At 39.1% G+C, this 7,191-nt stretch overlaps 1 pseudogene; it reads left to right on the top strand.

The window, feature by feature from the left end:
* The first annotated feature begins 711 nt into the window (after positions 1-711).
* Positions 712-1,307, top strand: LOC112395272 (60S ribosomal protein L13a pseudogene; annotated as a pseudogene).
* Positions 1,308-7,191: the final 5,884 nt, after the last annotated feature.

Genomic DNA, 7,191 nt, shown 5'->3' with positions numbered 1-7,191 from the left:
AAGCAACACAAACTTAGCATCTTATAATTCTGGAGTTCAGCAGTCCAAAATGGGTCTCACTGGACAAAAATAAAGATTTCAGCAGAGTTACTTTGCTTCTGGAGACTCTAGAGGGAAATATGTTTCCTTCCCTTCTTCAGCTTCTGGAAGTTGCCCTCAATCCTTGGTTCGTGGCCCCTTCCAGCAATCCCACCACTCTGACACCTGCTTCCATTGTCACGGTTCCTTTTCTGACCCTCCTGACTCCCTCTTTCTCTTATAAGGACCCTTGTGATTACATTGGGCACAACCAGATAACCCAGGATCATCTCAAGATCATTATATTTAATCACATGTGCTAAATCCTCTTTGCCATGTAAGGTAATATACTCACAGTTTCAACGACTAAGACTTGGACATCTCTGGAGGCTATTATGCTGCCAAACCCAGTACCCCTTTCCATTTTCAAGCCAGAAGCTATTGGACATTTCTATATTTAACTCTGGCTCTACTCATCTCAACTGACCCAAAGTATTACTTGTAACTTCCTACTCCTTTACAAGATTGAGAGCGTCTAAGAAAAGCAGACGCTGTATTCTGCTTACTTACTGTTGCATTCTTCGTAGTCCTTAGCGTGATGGAAAAAAAGTCAATAAAACGGACTTACTGAAAATTAAAAACTCCTGCCCATTGAAAGACATCACTGAGTGCTTTCCCAGGCAGCTGCCGAAGATGGCGAAGGGGCAGGTCCTGGTGCTCGATGGCCGAGGCCATCTCCTGGGCCTCCAGGCGGCCATCATGGCCAAGCAGGTGCTTCTGGGTTGAAAGGTGGTGGTCGTGCAGCTGTGAAGGCATCAGCATTTATGGAAATTTCTATAGAAACAAGTTGAAGTACCTGGCCTTCCTCTGCAAGCGGATGCGGCCCCTACCACTTCCGAGCCCCTAGCCGCATCTTCTGGCGGACAGTGCGAGGCATGCTGCCCCACAGGACCAAGCGAGGCCAGGCCGCTCGGGACCGCCTCAAGGTGTTTGATGGGATCCCGCCACCCTATGACAAGAAACAGCGGATGGTGGTTCCTGCCGCCCTCAAGGTTGTGCGTCTGAAGCCTGTGCGGGAGTTTGCCTACCTAGGGCGGCTGGCTCGTGAGGTTGGCTGGAAGTACCAGGCAGTAACAGCCACCCTGGAGGAGAAGAGAAAGGAGAAGGCCAAGATCCACTACCGGAAAAAGAAGCAGCTCCTGCGGCTACGGAAGCAGGCCGAAAAGAACAGAGAGAAGAAAACTGACAAGTTCACAGAGGTCCTCAAGACCCATGGATTCCTAGTCTGAGTGCAATAAAACTGACTGTTTATTCTTAATGCTTGGCCTGGCCTGCCCTTCCTCCATTGCCACCCTAGGATGTGGGGGGCACCCAGGGGCTGCCATCCAGGTGCCACAGGCAGTCTGGGGCTTAGAAGACTGGGTATAGTGAAGCGGCCTTAGTCACTGCTGTTTAAGAAAGGCCATTTTAAAAGAGTAGACAGTTATAAGGGCTGTGCAGGCAGAATTTGCCTGTGACCTATTCATTCATGAGAGTTTTAGGACATGGACAGTTGGAACAACCAGTGGTGTTGCAATATTGGCAAAAGTGAGCTGGAAGACCTAATTGGAAGGGACCCCTGCATCGCTTACAGGGAGTCTGTTTAAGCGTCCCACATGGTCAGTACTATACTCTGCAGCTGTGAGGATGTGAGGGATGCTTGGGCAGCACGAGTCTGGGGTTCTAAAAGGTGTTTATGGAAGGGAAGTACAGCCCAAGGGGTCACAGGCATTGCCCTTGTGTCTTCCCTATATTTTGTGATCCAAAACTAATAAATTATTTTTAAAGAAAAAAAAAAAAAGAAAAAGAAAGACATCATTGAGTAGCGGGGCAAAATTAGATGGGATTTCTGCTTCCAGCAATGTCTAAATAACAGGGACTAGGTTTACCTTCCTTCCTAAAACAACTAAAAAAATCTGGATAAAATATATGCCACAATAGTTATTAAGATTTGGACAACAAACAATGAAAGACAGTGAACCCTGAGAGATGGGAATTAAATGCAGTGAACCCTACACTTGCCTTGATGTGCCCCCTGGAGGGAGTTTCTGTCTGAAGCAGAGAATGGGATCCCAGGGCGAGTACTTTGATGGAGTCTGTGTGGATAGAGTTTGCAGGGTAGAGAGTTGGAGGAGAGAAAAGAGACCTGTAGAGGGTCCTGCTCAAGTCTTCAGCTAAGTACTGATCAGTGCAGGTTTGTGAAGAAACTATCCAGGTCTGGGGAAAGAACTCTCTGAAAAGAATAGAAGAACAGTACCAGGAACTCACACAAAGCCAGAAATAGTTCCTATTCCCAGCAGGCAGAGTAGAAAACCTCATAATTCATGTGGCATTGGGTAGAGTTCTCAGAAGGCTTAGCTTCAGTTTTGAGACAAAGGTACCCTAGAATAAAGCCTGCTTCAGTACCAGATAACAAAGCTCAAAAGCAAGTTCTGAAAGGATAATACTGTTTGTAAGTAACTCAACTGCATCCCAGAACAAAGCTCAAAAATATTTACAGAAATACTACAATATCCAGCAAACAAAAAGGTAAAATTCTCAATGTCTGACATCCATTCAGCAATGAACAGGATTAACATTCTGAATTAACATTTGGAAGATGTCAAGTATGACCCATAATGAGGATGAAAATCAGGCAATAGAAACTGATCGAAGAAGTATACAGATAATAGAATTAGTAGATAAGACATTAATAGGGTTATTACAACAGCATCCCATAAGTTCAAGAGGCTAGAGGAAAGATTGCACATGAAAACTAGACACATAGAAGACATAAAGTGACCCAAATTATCTTCCAAAGATGAAAACTAAAATATCTGATATTAAAAAATACAGCAGATTAAACACTGGAGAAAAAAAGATTAGTGAACTTGAAGACATACCTATAAAAGCTATCTAAAATAAAACCCAGAAAGAATTTTTTAAAAATTGAAAAACAATAAAGCCAAAACTAGCACACCATTGTAAAGCAATTATACTCCAATAAAGATGTTTAAAAAAAATTGAAAAATAAAATGAGCAGAGCATCACTTGAGGTGGAGGGGAAGCAACTTTAAGCATCAAATATACATGTAATTGGAGTCCCCAGAGCAGAGGAGGGATTTTCAGTTCTGATCTATTTTGAATACATTTGCTATGAATATTCATACATTATGTGGACGTATGCTTTAAATTCTCTTGGGTACACACCGAGGAGAGAAATTGCTGGGTCCTAGGGATCATAAAAGTTTAACTTTTTAAAAAAACTGTCAAATAATTTTCCAAAGTGGTTTTATTATTTTACATTCACTACAGCAATGCATTAAAATTTCAGCTCCTTTGCATCCTTGCCAATGTTTTTACATTATCACTCTTTTTAATTTTATCCATCTTAATGGGCATGTAGTGATATGTCATTGTGGTTTTAATTTGTATTTCCCTGATGACTAATATTGTTGAGCCTCTTTTCATAGGCTTATGGGCCCTTCATATATATTTCTTTATGAAATGTCTGTTGAAATCTTTTCCCCATTGTTTTATTGGGGTATTTCTCTCCTTATTATCAAGTTGTAAGAGTTATTTTATATATTCTGGGTACAAGTCAAATATGAGTATTGTAAATATTTTCTCCTCTTCTGTGGCCTTTATCATTTTTATAGTGGTGTCTTTTTAAAAAGCTCTGTTGAGATATAATAGACATAAAATAAACTACACATATTTAAAATACACAATTTGATCAGGTTCAAAATACATGTACACCCATGAAACACTGATTCCAATTAAGTTAATGAACATTTCCATCATTGTCAAAAGTTTCCTGGCGCCCCTTTTGAATACTTCTTTACTACTCTTCCATGTCCATCCCCAGGCAATTGAGTATTTACAATACTCAATCTACTTGTGTCACTAGAGCTTACTTTGCATTTTCTATAATTTTATATAGATAAAATCATGTGTTACATCTTTTTTCTAGTTTCTTTCACTAGCATAATTATTTTCAGATGCATCTACATAGTGTGTATAATGATATTTCTTCTCTTTTTACTGCTGAGTAGTAGTCCCTTGCATAAATATAGCACAATTTATGTATTTATTTATCTGATGATGAGCATTTGAATAGTTTCCAGATTTTGACTATTAAAAATAAATCAGGGCTTCCCTGGTGGCGCAGTGGTTGAGAGTCCGCCTGCCGATGCAGGAGACACGGGTTCGTGCTCCGGTCCGGGAAGATCCCACATGGTGCGGAGCGGCTGGGCCCGTGAGCCATGGCTGCTGAGCCTGCGCGTCTGGAGCCTGTGCTCCACAACGGGAGAGGCCACAACAGTGAGAGGCCCGCGTACCGCAAAAACAAAAACAAAAACAAAAGCAAAAAATAAATAAATCAAATGAATATTTGTATAACAATCTTTGCATGCACATATGCTTTCATTTCTCTTTGGTCTAAAATCAATGACCTCAGCATCCATCTTAAGACATAGAAAAATAAAATCGAATGAAATGTATAATGAGCAGATGAAAAGAAACAGTAAAGATGGGAACAGAAAAATCAATGAAATCAAAAACAGAAAAACAGGTAAAAATTAAGAAAGACAAAATTTGTATTTTCAGAAGGTAATAAAATAGTAAACTTCTAGCAGACTGACAGACTGATTAGTTATATATATATATATATATGTATATATATATACGTATACACACATATATATATGACTTCACCAAATGAAGAATATCTGCTCTTCCAAAAATAGTGCTAAGAGCATGAAAAGAGAAGAATCAGACTAGGTGAATATATTTACAAATTGTATATCTGATAAAAGCCTGTATCCAGAATAAAACCAACAATAAAAATAAAACCCAATAACCCAAATTAAACACTGGCAAATATTTGAACAGTCACTTCACCAAAGAAGGTATATGGATGGCAGATAAGAACATGAAAAAGTGGTGAACATCATTAGTCATTGGGGAAATGCAAATCAAAACTACGGCAAGATATAATTCTGTACCTATTAGAATGTCTAAAGTTAAAAAGATTGGCCATATCACATGTTGGTGAGAATGTGGAAGAAGAGTACCCCTCATAAACTGCTGGTGGGAATGTAAAATGGTACAACCACTTTGAAAAACAGTTTGTCAGTTTCTCCAAAAGCCAAGCATACATCTACTAAGTGACCCAGCCATCCCACTCCTAAGTATTTTCCAGAACACAAATTTAAATCTGCAAATTTAAATAACCCAAGCTTTGGAGGGAGCTTCAAGTTTGTGGTTTAGTTTCCTTCACAAGAAAGTATTATTCAGATATCCAATGTAGATAAAATACAGTCATTCCGGTCAATGTGAGGTTTCCTGTTGCTGACCGGAGAACCATGTTCAGCCTCTAGGTTGAAATATCATTTTATATCTGTCCTAAGTCACGACATTATTTGAAGAGCATCCTTCATTCATTCAACATTTATTAAACGTCTATTCTGATTAGTAAATATTTTTTCCTCCCTGGTTACATACACTCCTTACCTAAAGCTCTAAACAAAATATTTCTTATTAATTTGATCACTTTTAAACTCCCTTTCATTATATCATTATTTTGTATGTTTATTAACAGTCTATTCGTCATTATCTAAAATCTCTTAATAGCTCAACTACATTTGGAACACTTTTTTTCCTGGCCTAGTTCAGTTCTTCCGTTATCATCTCTGATTCATACTTCCCAGTGAAAAAAATATTTTAAATTAAATACATCTTCATTTTAGAGTCTTCAAGACAAAATTTCAGCAAGCAGGAACCTGACTGATATTTCAAACCTGAAGACAAATTTGATGCTTGTTTCCTTTGTGTAAACTTCTCTTCGGTCATGTGCTGTATGTAGCTGGGTTCACAGATCAGCAGATGTGATATGAGAAACACATTGGGTCAAGCCTCTATCATGAGATCAGGGAAAATCGGGTTTCTCGCCAGTAAAAACGGAGCAACGAGTTTTCAAATCTTGCAGCTCCCAGCAAGCCCTTGTGTTTCTATTTGGTCTGTGAAGCAGTTCAGCTCACCCTCTCGTGATGTTGTGACAGCCTTTGTCTCCGCCCCAGCAGCACAAAGACTAAAGGAAAATGGGATGGGTAGCTGCTTTTCTTGCATTGGAGAAGACAGACATGATTTCACAGGAAAGAAAGATATCTGATCTTTTTAGCCCCCTTTGTTTCCTCTCTCCAAGTTTTGCAGCCCTTTTTATCTGTAAATAAATTTTAAAAAATTGTACATACATTTTCAAAATGTGCCACATAATACAACTTCATACATTTAGGAATCTGACAGCTGCCCTCTGAGGTATATAGCCTGACAGCCTAAAATCCAGAAATCAATCATTTAGATATAGCGATGCTATGCTCTTACTCCTGGTATGTACTGCGGCACCCAGGAATCACTTATTTGAGATATGCCACCAGGGGAGGGGGATGTTCTCATAGATCTGCCATGTTACAGCCCAGAATCCAGCAGCCAACCGGGCAAGTCTGTGCTGAATCGGAGCTTCCAGAAACCTGTGAAGAAGGGGGATGACAGTTCTGTTCTTCAACAGACCATTATGAACTAATTAGCATACATGAATTGCAGATTTGAAGCATTAAAGTGATGTAAAAATCATTAATTTTTTGTCAAATCCATGTCATCTTTGTGTATGCCTTCCTATTCTAATGTTGCATGACAGTGAAAAGAGGTACAATCCTCTGTATGTAAAGAGGAGAGATTTGGTGTAGATGATATAATGAGATCTATTTAAACACTATGTATTTTCCAGCTTTGAATAAATCTACTTGGAAAAATGCTACACTTGTCCCATTAGGGTTAATTGTGAAAGGATGTTAATATATTCAAAACCCCAGGGGTAGTTCTACATGTTGTCTGAGTGAAACAGGGGATGTAAGACCAACTTCACATTTAAGCTTTCTTTTTAAAAAGTCCTCTTTCTGATGAATAAAAAGAGCAATAAAATCTTTCTCACCAACTATGTAAAGTGTAACTATTTAGAATGGGAACTGAGCTTTTGGGTGTGTGAGGGCTCCAACACAGCAGATCTATTCTCATTAACCCAATGCCAAACTTAATTTATAAAGATGTATAATGCAATGCAATGGAAAAGGGAAAACAACATCAAAGCTGAGTTTC

Source organism: Neophocaena asiaeorientalis, unplaced genomic scaffold (assembly GCF_003031525.2).
Source record: "Neophocaena asiaeorientalis asiaeorientalis breed wild unplaced genomic scaffold, Neophocaena_asiaeorientalis_V1.1 scaffold258, whole genome shotgun sequence".
Taxonomy (NCBI): domain Eukaryota; kingdom Metazoa; phylum Chordata; class Mammalia; order Artiodactyla; family Phocoenidae; genus Neophocaena; species Neophocaena asiaeorientalis.
The sequence above is the reverse complement of the archived record's forward strand: the minus strand, read 5'-3'. Positions and strand labels throughout refer to the sequence as shown.